A 14,406-nucleotide genomic window follows, 5' to 3' on the forward strand; every position below is an offset into this window, starting at 1 on the left:
TATTATAATATAAAGAATTTTTAGTTATGTATGACAAACTAGAAATTCTTTACTATGTGGTTCATCAAAACCAGTTCAAAAACAATACTTACTTATAATCCAAACACAGTTCCTTCAAAAGGCAAGAAAATCAAGTACAGGCTCTAACGCATTTAAACATAAAACCTTAGGAGTATTTATGACTACAGATTTTTAAAATAAAATAATATTCCATTAAAAATTACCAAATAAGAAAACTCTTTTTTAGTTGACCAAAATTTTGTATAGTCCCTTTCATAATCAATAGCTTAATTACTTCTGAACTGATTCATCTCTAAATCTCCATTTTCCTTTTTCTCCAATCAGTTCTACTATGGATTAAGATAAATGTTAACAGATCATTTCCTGACTTGCGTGTCCTAATAAGGTCCCCAAAATTGGCAGTTTTAAATAGCACTTTGTTTAAAGAAACATCAACTCTATACCTGAAGACTGTCATGAAGACCGTTACCTGAAAACATGCATACAAGTTTTATGCAATAACTTATTTTTCTCTTAATTATGATTTGTAAATTATGATAGCAGTGTGTTATAAATACAAAAAAGTGACATGATTAGATACCAAACATTATCAAACTATTAGGTCAGATCTGCTTAATCTCTTTGTTCAGAGTAAACAGGGGGGAAAAAAACGCTTATATACACTATATTTATTAAAATACTAGTGTTTGTTTTTTTAATTTACATGTACAACACACTTTAAGTCATTCTGAAGATTAATTTTGAATACTACCATACTAAAACTTAATCTATTTCGCTTACACAGAAGTATAGTTCACTTCATTTACCCCCATTAATACAATTTTTAATCTAAATCCTGATTAACTTCACAAATTTTTCACTGTCTCTGAAAGAAATTTGGCACAGACATATAATAAGACACTCTACAATTTGACAAGGATTAATGGGGCTTGATCACTGAATTATTTGGTTCCAGATCTATTGAGGAGCATCAATAAACAGTTTTAATAACCAACAGGAACTACAAATTGATTCATATCCTTAAATTCTCTCGATATTTTAATATCAAGCAATGATTAGCTGATCCTATTTGCAAAATGGAAAAGTCAAATAAAGCATTTTATTCATTTTTAGTACCTTCCCCTCCCCAGCAAGTACTAGAAAGAGGCCTATGTCAATTTAATCCTTAAAGCTCTTTAGGAAATTTGGGCACACTGGACTGCCCCATTTCATACATTCAGAGAGAAAGAATAATGGGAAGCAAGAGCTGTTCCCCAAATGAACAAGGATCTATTTAGTCACTAATCTAAATGGAACAGTATTACCTATTGTGTTGTTAATTTATAATATGACTTCTCTATTACATTAGTGCAAACCCATAACAGAAAAAAACTAATGGCATAAATTCCATAATAATTATATTTGTATTTTGAAAATCACACAGATTGGCATAAATTCCCAATAGTTCAATTTAAAATTTTGAAGTTTCCCTGAAGTCCTTAAAAAATTAAACTGTGATGTTTCATAACTTATTGTTGGACTTAAAAATATGCTTTACTATCAGATGCATTTTAAAAAGCGTTATTGCATTATCACCTAACTAAATACGCTAATAATCTGAACAAAAATATGAAAGGATTTTTTTCATCCGAGTAAAAATCATTTTGTCATATTTTTCTAAGGATGGTGTTAAATGTTTTAAATTCATTCTAACATCAGTTGTCATGTGTAATTTTAACTTCCACAATATTTTGACCAAGAAATTAAAAACTGCAATAAAACACGAGTCTATCTTCCCTTGCGTTAACAGCTATAGGGATAAAAATCCTCAATGGAGAATTTAGTCCTGTTAGCAGTAATAATACTTGATAATGTTAATATCCTGTGGATGAAAACAAATCCATAGAGAGATCAGAAAGGAACTCAAGGAAACACAGGAACCTAAGATTTCAGTCTGTGTTACATGAAACAATTCAAAATGGCGGACTATTACTTACATTTAAAAAATTTCCGCAATGAGGGCACTAAATACATACTGCAAGATGTTACTCGAAAACACTCAATATTTACCAACGTGTAGTTTAAAAAAAAAAAGTTTGGGGAGTACAAATCCTCGTAAGGCAACCGCATTCAGTGTTCAGTCAGTACTCCGTTACCGCTCCTGCGAATGTATCGATTCTTCTTCGGCTTTTTTCCTTTTCAAAAGCAACCTAGATCCAAGCGCGTTTTTCTCTGTTCTCCTCAAATCCTTAATTTTAATTCATGAATTTACATTACCAATCCCGAAGCAAAAAGGATCCCCGACGCCTGCGGCTACAAAGCAGCTCCGCAGCGGAGTGCGCGAAGGGCAGGAGCGGACGCCCCCTGGCGGCGCAGCCCCGCGGGCTCGAGGCGCCCGAACCCGCCGCCAGGACTCCAGCCCGCGCCGCACCATCGCGCCCGAATGGCCCGCGCCCCCCACCCCCACCCCGACCCGGCCCGCCAGCTCCAGCGGCCGGGCGGCAAACCCGAGGCTATGGTGAGACCTGGCGGCCGCGCAGGCAATACCGCGCCGGCACACAGCGCCGACCCAGCGGCTCGGAGCTGGGAGAGAAAGGTGTGAACCCGGAAGTACATCGCCTGCCCGCATCTCGGTGGGAACACGGGGCAATAAATCAGGGCCGGGAAGGCAGGACACCGCTCCGGCTCCCGAACAGCAACTTGCGGCGAGACCTGTTACTTCCCCACCTGGCCCCGTTCGTCCCCCTCCCTGGCGCTCACGCCTGCTCCTTCTCCCGGCTGCGCCGCACCGAGCTCCCCTCGACGTTGCTCACGTGCCAGACCCGGGTCCGCGAGCGCCGTCGGCACCCGCGCGCACACCCAGCCCCTCGAGCACTCGCCCGGCCGCGGGGCGCGCTGCTTACCTCCGGGGCCTCATGGTCGCGTTGCTCGCTCGGGTAGAGCGGGGGAGAGGGTGTGAGTACGTGTGTGGCGTTCAGTCCGGGGACGGGGCGGAGGAAGGGGCCTGGACTCTGTCACTTCCTGAGGGAGCGCGGCGGCCGGACACCCGGGATGCGCGCGGCGGGGCCGGGCCGCTCAGCACATTGTGAGCCGGCGAGGGGACGCGGCGCGGAGGGGCCGGGGAGCGAGGGCGGCGCTCGGCTGCCGGACTGGAATCCGCTGTCGCCGCCGCTCGGCCGCCACAGCCCGGCGGGGAGGAGGGGGCCGGGCCGGAGTGGGGGGGCCGCGGGGCGCGGCGGCGGCGGCGACACCAGACTGCTCGACTGGAGCCCTGCGTCAGGCGGCGGCACGCGCACACCTGCCCGCCGCCGCTCCGGGCCGCACTATTGGCTGTCCGCGCGGAGCGCGCGAGATTGAACTTTCCATTCATTCTTGGGCCTGCCGGGCGCGCGCGGCGGCGGCGGAGCCTTCCCCGGGGGCTCTCGAGGACGCGCGCTGCCCGCCCCAACCCAAAGGCGCGTCCCCGCGCGGGCTGTGGGCGCGCACGGTCGCTGCCGCCGGCTCTTCGCGTGGCGGTTGCGAGCGTCGGGGCCTGTCACTCGGGGCCCGCTGCGCGCTGCGCGGGCTCCTGGAGAACCCTCAGCGGGCGGTCCCTGGGCTGCGCCTGGAGGGACGCAGCAGCGAAACTGTAAGAAGGTACCAAATAGTATCCTCAGCCCCGTGTCTGCTCCTTAACCAACAAACCCTCTGGAGGTACTGGGAGATGATGAATTGCTAACGGCAGTTCAGAATCTAGTGAGCATCATAGTGTCAGAAGTTTGGTGGAACCTACTAACAGTTCTACATTGTTATTTCCTAAACAACAAAATACCGAATCTCAAATTAAATGCAGACATTGTCTCACACAATGCCCAAAGATGTGTGGCCAAAAATACTGCGCTGTATTTACGGTATTTCTTCCCAAAATAACGCTTCCTTCCTTTGCCCCTGTTATTTTCTACCTAACGACTTCATAGTTATTTCTTGTCAAAATTTCTGTTTTCTTAGAACCAGATGCGAAGTCCTAATCAGTCATTGTCTGACCAGCTACAAAAATGACAGCCTTGTGGTTTGTGAATGGATATGATCAAATATAGACTATTTGGTGGAACTGATTAAAAGGATTAACTATTTCAGCCAACCAAAAACTAGATGTGTATATATAACCAATTAAAGTCGAAAAATTTAAGCATGACCAATAAAGGCCAGTTAGCTGGATAACCTGTAACTAAAAGGCAAGCCTGGAAACCATCTCTGTATAACGTTGATCATATTTTCCCTTCCAGCTCCTGGATTAGGATTAGGAAGCCAGTTCATCTGTCAGGGATAACCACAATCTAGAAAAATCACTTCTAGCCTGGGGTTGAGATAAGTGCAGACAAACTAATCAGAAGTAAAATCCCATTTGACTCCCTAAGAATTTTCCAGGTCGACCACCTTTGAAACATTCCCTAAAGGGCTGCCTAATTTTCCACTGAGCATGTGTACAACTTGACTGTCTTTAAAGTTGCCTTTTCATTGGCAAGTTCATAAAGTACTTCACATTACTCATGGAGCAATACTGAGGATTCTTTTAGATACAATTCTTAGTTTTAACCATTGTATCAATCCATTGCAATTGATTTGCTACAATGCTGCATACTTTACAGTATGATTTTAAAGATAATTTAGTGGAAAAGGATGCAGACATTCATCACTGGGAATAAAAACAGCAGTTAATTATATATCACCATCTGAAATATCTGATATGCCTTGATTTAAAAGCATTATGGTAAGTTTTTATTTATGAGTAGAGCTTACAAATGAAGCTTACTTGCACCTTCCAGGACACTTAAGGTCCCTAGGCTGCGCCTGGAGGGAGGCAGCAGCAAAATGGAGGACAGTACCAAATGGTATCCTCAGGGGTGTCTGCTCCTTAACCAGCAAACCCTCTGAAGATACTAGGAGATAATGAATTCCTAACGGCAGTTCAGAGCAATGAGTAACGTATCTCAGAATCTAGTGAGCACAGTAGTGTCAGAAGTTTGGGGGAACCTACTATCAGTTCTGGGTTTCCCCCCTGCCAATACTCTTTTAGATGCTCTGTAAGACTTTAAGTATACTTATGTAATATCTGCTTAAACTCCTGAGAAGGCTTGTAATCAGAAAACAAAAAACATTAAAATGTAACCTAGACTTAGTATTCCAAACAGTCACAAAGTCATCTTTCTTTTTTATTTGAAACTAATTATTACAATGGCTCCATGCCACTGTTACAAAAATGAAAAAATGAGACATTGTAATGCTTAGTGTATTATTTCATATCAGGTGACAGTAAGGGGAGATAATGAACTTTGATAGACTAAGCACTTAGTAAAGAATATCTTAGCATGATTAGATGTGGATGAAAAGCCACAAGAGAAAGTTGGAAGCAAGTGAATTTATCATTTGGGCATGACTCATGGCAATTATTAAAAGTATATTTTTCAAAAAAAAAGTATATTTTTCTACTTGGGGCTGTGGTGATAATTTTGTAAGTGAGTGAGTGAAGGTCCCTTAGTCGTGTCTCTTTGCGACCTCACTTACTGTAGCCCACCAGGCTCCTCTTTCCATGGAATTCTCCAGACAAGAATACTGGCATAGGTAGCCATTCCATCAGCAGGGGATCTTCCAGACCCAGAGACAACCTGAGCTTGGTCTCCTACATTGCAGGTAGATTCTTCACTGTCTGAGCCACCAGGGAAGACTAATTTGCTTTACTTTAAAAATTATATCTGATAATTACTCCCAGGGAGCGCAAGTTTTGTTTTTTATTTTATCCGTGTTAATATCCTCAATGCCTACAACATTGCCTCACACATAGTAGATGTGAAAGAAATGTCATTTTTTAATTAGTGCATGAGGATACATTCTGAATATATTTTCAAGCAATAATTAACAAGACATTTAGAAAATAGAGTGCAGTGTGTTGTATCTCACCTTCCCCTTTTTTAGTGACTGTAGTATATGAAAATAAATCCCAGACATCATGACATTTTACTTATGTATTAGAAGTATTGAGTGTTATCATTTGAAAAACTAGGCTCTTTATGTCTTTATTCTCCTGCTCAGAAACAATTTCTAAAATAGAGTTTAAGAATAATGAAAGATTAGATTTTAAAAAAAGAAGAACTATTGTACTTCTTTGCTGGAGCCCACTCTAATTACTTCATCTTCATTTGATCATCTGCAAAGACCCTATTTCCAAATAAAGTCACATTCACAGTATTGGGGGTTAGGACTTAAGCAATTTTTGGAGGGGGCACAGTTCAGCCCATAAGGTATCGTTGTTAGAGCTAGATGATTTTGCTTCTTAACTGATAGCTTTCTGCAAGTACTGACTATGTCCACATAGGATTTTTTTCCTCCATTTATTATGGTAAGAGAAATTAACTCCAGTCACGAAAGCTTGTTTTAGACTGCTATATGCCTATCACAAACATAATTTATCTTCTTTTCAAAGTTAAAAGTTTATAAAGCAAGCACTGTCACCCAAGCTGTAAGGTAAGGTATCTATTGAACTCTCCCTCTCATATACAAAAGGGAAAAATGAAAATGGACAGGAAGCTTAACCTTCGTAAAAGTTATGACCAACTTGTACTTGCCAAAAACTAGCAAAAATGCTAGTTTGACAGCGCTGTGTTGGCAAGACTGAGTAAATCTCTACCTTCATACCCTACTGAGGGAATGCAAAAGCGGTATGACATTTAGAAAGGGCAGTTTTGTGACATCTTTTGAAATTCTAAGTGTAGCCTCTGACCTAGCAATCCCTCTTTTGGAAAATTATCCTACAGATACAAATGCCCACATGGCAAATTATGTTTATACCTGGGTTGAACATTCTTATCATAGCAAATAGAATGGAAATAACCTGGATCCATCGACAGAGGTCAAATAAATAAAAAGCAATGGTACATTGATACAATGGAAACAGTGAAGTATGACAAGGTACTAATCCTATTTCTATGAAAACCAATGCTACTTCTATGAAAACCACTATTTAAAATCTATCTGCTTCTTGAAAACTCATTTGTTAAAAAATATCTCCAGAAAATGAGAGAGAATGGACTAATGAAGCGAATGTAACAAAACCTTAACTGTTGAATCTTGGTATAGACATGTAACAGTTTATCATATTAGTCTCTCTAATATGATGTTTGAATATCTTCATATTTCTGAAGTTCTCTCTGTTTATATATAGGTTTTCGTTCTTCTCATTTATTTTTTTTGTCTGTGTTGGATCTTCATTGCTGTGCATGGGCTTTCTCCAGTTCTCAACTAGAGAAAGGGAGCTACTCTCTAGTTGTAGTGGGTGGACTTCTCATTGCGGTGGCTTCTCTTGTTGCAGAGCACAGGCTTAGGTGCCCTGCAGAATGTAGGATCTTTGCAGACCAGGGATCGAATGCATGTCCCCTGCGTTGGTAGATGGATTCTTAACCAGTGGACCACCAGGAAAGTCCATCTAATGTTCTCTTCATCATTAGGATTTATAAAATCTCATGAGTTATGTAAAAATTGGATAAATTTCTAAAAAGGTAGAGAAATCAGCTGTCACTTAACAATGGTTAATGCCAGGCTTCCCTGGTGGCTCAGTGGTAAAGAATCCGCCTGCCAATGCAAGAGAGACAGGTTCAAACCCTGGTCCAGGAAGATCCCACATGCCACAAAGCAAGTAAGTCCGTGTGCCAGAGCTATTGAGCCTGTGCGCTAGAGTCCAGGAGCCGCAACTAGTGAGCCCACATGCCACAACTTCTGAAGCCCGCGTGCCCTAGAGCCCATGCTCTGCAACAAGACAAGCCACCTCAGTCAGAAGCCAGTGCACAACTAGAGAGTAGCCAGCCCCCACTCACTGCAGCTAGAGAAAAGCCCACACAGCAACAAAGACCCAGCACAGCCAAAAATAAATTTTAAAAAATTTTTTAATTGTTAATGCCTAAATTTCTTGGCTTTGGAGGAGTCTACCTAATTCAGAGCTTTAAGGCAGTTGGCTAGAAATAACTAGTAAAACCTCCTTTGAATGGGTAGTCTGGTCAAGTAAGCCAACCAGGAGAAAAGGAATGCTTGGTTGAAAGATTACTTATTATTACAGTATCTTTCTACATGCAACCAACAGCCTTGCCAATAGTATATGTCATAGTCATACACAGAACTGTAGACCCTAACTTTTTAAAATTGAACTTCCTCATCTAGCTCCAACTTCTAAAAGAATCATTATAGTTCATTTTTAAATTTTTAATTTTAATTGTATTTTAAATTGTTAGAGCTATGGTATAAAAATTGTATGTTTTACCTCATCAATGAGCATATATTTCCTCCAGTATATATATGTATTTATAGCTTGTATGCATACTTGTGGACTAAAACCATTACACTTTCTCTTCCTGCTCCCCTTTTCCCAGCATGTGTAATTCAATGTTTACATTATTGACTATGATTAAGAATGTTTATATAGTTAAGATTATATAACATAATCTTATGTAAGTGACGTGTTACTCTTACTCTGTACTGCATTTTTATTTCCTTGAATTAATAATTGACTTTGTTTGCATAGGTTTCTGCGTACTTATTGCTGATTAAATCCAAAACTCTATGTTCAGACCATAAGAGTATATTATGTACATTGTAAAACATGTACAAAGTAGAAATTTAAGATAATGAGGTAAAAATCAAATTTCAGTTTTGTATTTTCCATTCCTCGTTGAATTGTCTTCTGCGCTGTTTCCACTTGGAAACGCCTGGATTGGAGCATCCATGTTGGATGCCAAGGACAGTGCACAGTCCTGATCCTGCCCTGCTATTGTTTAAGATCACAATGAAAATAGAAAAGTACAGATTAATAGAAAATGTATCCTCCTTTCTGAGCAAACTCTGGGAAGTAGCAAAGGAGAGGGAAGGCTGGCATGCTGCAGTCCACCGGGTCACAGAGTCAGCCATGACTTGGTGACTGAACAACAACATCGTCCCCATTTCTTTACTTTTGCAAAACTAAGATCCAAGATTTAATGATGTGCATCAGTAGCATCATTTTTGTGTATTACAATATTATAATAATTTAGCCCCATGAGGACAGGTGTGTTTGCTTTATTCTTTGGAGTAAATACACAAAAAAACAGTTGTGGATTAGATCCAATAGATGAATACTTGCACCAGGTTCACCCAATTCTCCCAAGTCTTTGAGACAGGAAAGGATTTATTAATACTAGCCACAGAAGGTCCAAAATCCAGGGTCTTGCAATATTAAAAAGGTAACTACATGTTTACCTCATACAGTAAAGCATAAAGAGTTTCAAAAGCTTTGGCTAATTAAAAATTAGTCTTGAGGGGCTTTCCTGGTGGCTCAGTGGTAAAGAATCCACCTGCCAATGCAGGGGACACAGGTTCAATCCCTGGACCAGGAACATCGCAGACGCTGTGAAGCAACTAAGCCCACATGCCACAACTACTGAAGCCTGCGTGCTCCGTGTGCGTGTGTAATCACAGGCAAGGGTTCTTTTTATGTGGCTTCTCACACGACTTCTACCTCTGCTTACTAACTAGGAAGCAAAGGTAGGCAATTTTAGTTATTTAGGGAGGGAAGGGGCAATTGCTTCTAACTTTATTTGAGAAAAATAGAAGGTAAATGTATCAAAATAGAATAGAGACTTGGTGGGTGGGGATGGTGAGTGTTGTCTACTATGGGGTGGGCGGCTGGGTTAAGGCCTTTACTTGGTTGCAAGCTGTTTGGATTTTGCAACTTCTGGGCCCCCCGAGCTGGGCACACACCTGGAAGGTGACGGTGATGGTCATCTCTGCCAGAGGGGTGGCCGGTATGGGCAACGGGACAAGAATTTCCAGGATAGACACATTTGTTCTGAGTTGCTTGCAGGGTGGGGGGAATAGGGAATGGTATGTGGGCAACATAGGTGGAGGCCCCTTTGTTAATCTTCAAAACATACCCATCTTTTTTTACATAAAATTATGATTGATTCACTAGCCACTGAATGAAAGGTTAACGAATGTCATACATATAAAAATAAATTCAGGTACTTCCATCTCTCTTCAATAATATTACTCAGAACTTTTTCTAAATATAAATCATAAGAGGTACTAAGGCAGTATAGTTCAAGGCTCCGTTGTGTAATCATCATTTAATGCAGAAAAGGAGTGCCTGGCATCATCTGCTTTTAGTTTCGTCAGACATAAGAGACATATCAGACATTGTCAACATATGAGACAATATATTTTAAATAATTTTTATAATGGTTTTCTTTTTTTAAACTGGAAGTGCCCTTCAGACTTGTAGGTGGTGATAGCCATGAAGCTGTATCTACTCATTTTTAGAGCCCATTTTCATTTAGATTTTCCCCCAACAAAAATTCGCATAGGGGTCAAGGACTGGCCTTAAAAATAGAATTATTGAGGAAAAAAAAGACATTGGATTTATTATGTTGCAACATATTTTGAAATGTCAAAAAAGGAAAAAAAGGATGCCTCAAAACTTTGCAGATTTGCACACAGCTTGTCTTGTTATTTAACTTGTTATTAAACACTTGACTTTTTAAAATATAGAGTTGATGCGTGAAGAATTCCAAATTGAGATCTTCCCTGGGTCATTTTCTCCTATGGTCTTACCTTAGTAACTGAAATTGCTGTGCTTTCAGCACTACAGATCAAGCTAGAAAGCTAAAGTACAAATTGCACTTGGTATTTAAGATAAACATGGGAATTTAAATTCCCTTGGTATTTAAGATAATCATGGGGGAAAAAAAGAAAGATAATCATGGGAGCATCCCTCAGTGGTAAAGAAACCACCTGCCCGAGCAGGAGCCACAGGTTTGATCACTGATCCGGGAGGATCCCACATGCCACAGAGCGACTAAGCCCATGAGCCACAGCTATTGAGCCTGTGTTCTAGAGCCCTGAGGCCACGTGCCACAGCTACTGAAGCCCCTGCACCCTAGGGCCCATGCTCTGCAACGAGAAGCCACCGCAGTGAGAAGCCTGCACGCCACAAGTAGAGAGTCGCCCGCACTCGCCACAACTAGAGAGAAGCCCACGCAGCCATGAAGACTCAGCCCAGCCAAAAATAAATAAATAAAATTATATATAAAGAGGATAAGCATGAACAAGTTAGCTCAAATCATGCAACAGAATTAAAATATTGTGATAGCCATCTTGATTCCCATTTATTAGAAACGCAATATAATAATGGATGTTAAACTGAAGCAGGTGATAAAACTAATGTTAAGCAGTCAGTAAAGCTATTCAGAAGTAAATCTAGCTGAAAACCAGAAGGTATTTATTGTAAAGTGAATAGGGAGAAATTATATTGTAATTCACCACTTTTTTGTATAGTGGAAAATAGCTTCTAAAACTGAAAAGACGGAGTGTGGGTAAAGAATTAACATGTGCTGAATCCTAACTGCCAGACCCTGTTCTAAGCATTCACGGATATTATCTCATTTTCATCTCGTAAGAAATCTATGAAATAAGAACAATAGTTTCCCTTTAGAGAGGAGGATTCTGAGGCTACTCAATGTTTCTCAGAGATCACCTACACCAAAACCACCCAGAGAGCTTAATAGAAGTTTAAATTCTTACACCTCAAATCAGATTCCCCTGAATCATAATTTCTGGGGCACCTTCAAGAGAACCAAAAGGCATAAAATACATAAACTCTTTTGGTGAGTGGATGTTAAAGTCATCAGTTAATCTTTTTCTGTTCATGACAAAGCTCCTTAGTGACTAGTATCTGTATCTATGATTACATTTCTATGTTATAAATGGTCAATTACTAATTTTGCAACCTGTAAATAAAGATAGCATAATAAAGAGCAGAGACCGGCATTCTAGACTTTCGTGCTTACCTAGTGTCATCCTCAGTTGACTGTCAGGAATAGCATCAAAAGCAATTGTTAGTGCCATTCTTAAGGCACACTAGTAGTTATTTTAGTAATATATCCTTTTTATTTTACTTTCCTTGTTTCCGTCTCTCTTTTTCAATATCTTATTGTCTACCAGGTTTTCTTCTTCCCTTACTGTGCCTTTGGTTGTTACTAGTTTCTGCTGACTTGATGAGGTATTGAATAATACTCCATTCTACTTTCCAAGTTCTGAACCACTTAACGTATATACAGAGAAGCAAGACAGATGGAGATTAAAAAGCTAGATTGAAAACTAGGGCTTAGATCAACAACCAATCAAGCTTCCTAATACTTCTCACCATACAGACCTTGGAATGACCCACTTACCTGGAATCACTGCTTCAAATGTCGAGCCTGGAGAGTGGGAACAGATACAAGTAGTAGCCTCCAGCCATGCTTTTAGAAGACAGTTTCAAGTCAGGTAGGGGTATTAGTACAATTGTGTTGAGACATATTTAGAATACATATGAGTATGTATTGTGACGATGTAGCAGAGAGTTCTGCCTTTTTTTTTTTTTTTTTGCTGCCATGTAGCAGAGAGTTCTGGATAGAATAGTATGACACAGTCTGTGGTAATGGTGACATTAGCGGTGGAGTCACTCAGCTTCAGAGAAAAATGTAGTATACAGAGAGGAATAAGACTGTCCCACCCTCACAGCATTTATAATTTAGTAAATAAAGGAGATAGGAAGAATTTATTTCAGTAGTAGAAATAAGAAGAGTGACAGCAGCCAACATTTATCACGTGTTTACTGTATTCTAGGTGATCATAATACTCAGTTGATCCTTACCACAGAATCAATTTTCCTAGGTACTAAAATAATTCTTTCTGTATAAATGGATAAACTGACACTCGATGGGGGGAGGAGTGGGTATTAAATAGTGTGCTCATGGACACACAGAACAGTAGGTCCTTGAGCTAAGATTTAAACACAGGAAAAAAAAAATATGCCAAGTATTAATGAACACAAAACCCAGCATATAAGATGGAACGTCAGACTTAACTGGAAAGATGTGTGAGTATGGTTGCTTTCCTCAACAGACCAACGGCTTGCCTAGAACACCGTAGCTCTTGTTGAATTGTGTGTGTGTGTGTGAATAACCATGGAGCTTACCTGGAGTTTTGGGGGAGGAAGTGGCAAGAGTCATATTATGTGCTTTTTGATTGGAGTCTGTGTTTCCATGTTTTGCTCCTGGTCTGAAGAGAGACAGGAAGGAGAGGGTTTAACAGGCTTCAGAACAGACAGAGGCCAAATAGTAAGAGAAGCGCCAAGAAATCAGGTCCCAGAGATTATGGTGGGTTCAGACACAGATCGCTAGGGCAATTAGAATATGCAAGTAATTAGCGAGAGCTAATTAGTTAACAACAGACTTCCAGCTTAAGCATTGACCACATAAAGCTGCAAAGCCACTGAAATAGCTAAAGGAAAGTTTTAGAACAATGTTCCCAGCGTAGAACATTTAAATGGAAGCAGCAAACATAATTGTGAACAGGTCCAAAATACCTGAAGTGGGATATTTCTATTTTTCATGGCGGTAGCATAGAAAACTAAAGATCATCATAGATATAAGTTAAGATTTACTCTGAAAGCAATGTGACTTGTACCTAAAAAGATGTATTTCTTTTAAATCATTTTGTATATTTTTTTCACTTTGTATAATGAGTAACTGTGGATTCACCAAGCAGAAATACTGGAGTGGGTTGCCATGCCCTCCTGCAGGGGACCTTCCCAACCCAGGGATTGAACCCAGGTCTCCCACGTTGCAAACGGATCCTTTCCCATCTGAGCCACCGGAGAAGCCCCCAATAAAAGTTTATTTACATTAAACATTTACCTTCCAATTTGTAGAGGTAACTTCTTTAGTTTAAAGAATTGTCATAGACTCCAGTTCGTATCCCGTGCTTCTGAATCCTAGTAGGGCAGCCCAGTGCTATCTTACATGAGGAACCATAAGAAATATCTGACGGACGGGAGATGCAAGGATGCAGAAAGTGAATTGCGTGTTAATCTACCCATGTGAACCGCAAAGCAGGTCACAGAATGTCCTTTATTGTCTGGAGACTCAGGACCCCTTGGAGAAAACTTTGCACCTAACAGCTAGCTCCTTGTGATAATGAAATTAGTAAAAAGGGGAGATGAATTCCCCTCAGCATCTATACAGAATGAAGGTTGAGATCAATGCATCAAGCAGAGGAAACAGTTGACCACATAGCAAAAGAGACGTTCTTGCTGGTCGTCAGGAACAGAATATTCCTTTCTGCCTTTTTTTTTTTTTTTTTTTGTCATTCAGTTTCAGTGAATTTTGTTTATCTGTCCTTTCCTGTTGACATCTATTCTTGCCCAAAGATGCCTGTGGGAGAGTAGGTGGAGGGTATGAACATCCTGGGCCTGGTGGTGGTTTTGGTGTGGCCCTGCGGAAGCTGGGCCCTGAGAGAGAGCTGCTCATCTGCTTCTTCAGCTCCTTCAGTGATGCATCCTGGGGCTGGTCTCCTGGATCATGTGGG

At 40.8% G+C, this 14,406-nt stretch overlaps 1 protein-coding gene across 1 annotated transcript in view; it reads right to left on the bottom strand.

The window, feature by feature from the left end:
• LIN28B (lin-28 homolog B) overlaps positions 1-2,763 on the bottom strand; it is a 128,643-nt gene extending 125,880 nt beyond the window's left edge. Inside the window, exon 1 of the mRNA XM_043890260.1 lies at positions 2,728-2,763. The gene's annotated coding sequence lies outside the window, so the exon portion shown is untranslated. The remainder of the gene's footprint in view (positions 1-2,727) is intronic.
• Between the last annotated feature and the right edge of the window lie 11,643 nt (positions 2,764-14,406).

Source organism: Cervus elaphus, chromosome 28 (assembly GCF_910594005.1).
Source record: "Cervus elaphus chromosome 28, mCerEla1.1, whole genome shotgun sequence".
Classification (NCBI taxonomy): Eukaryota; Metazoa; Chordata; class Mammalia; order Artiodactyla; family Cervidae; genus Cervus; species Cervus elaphus.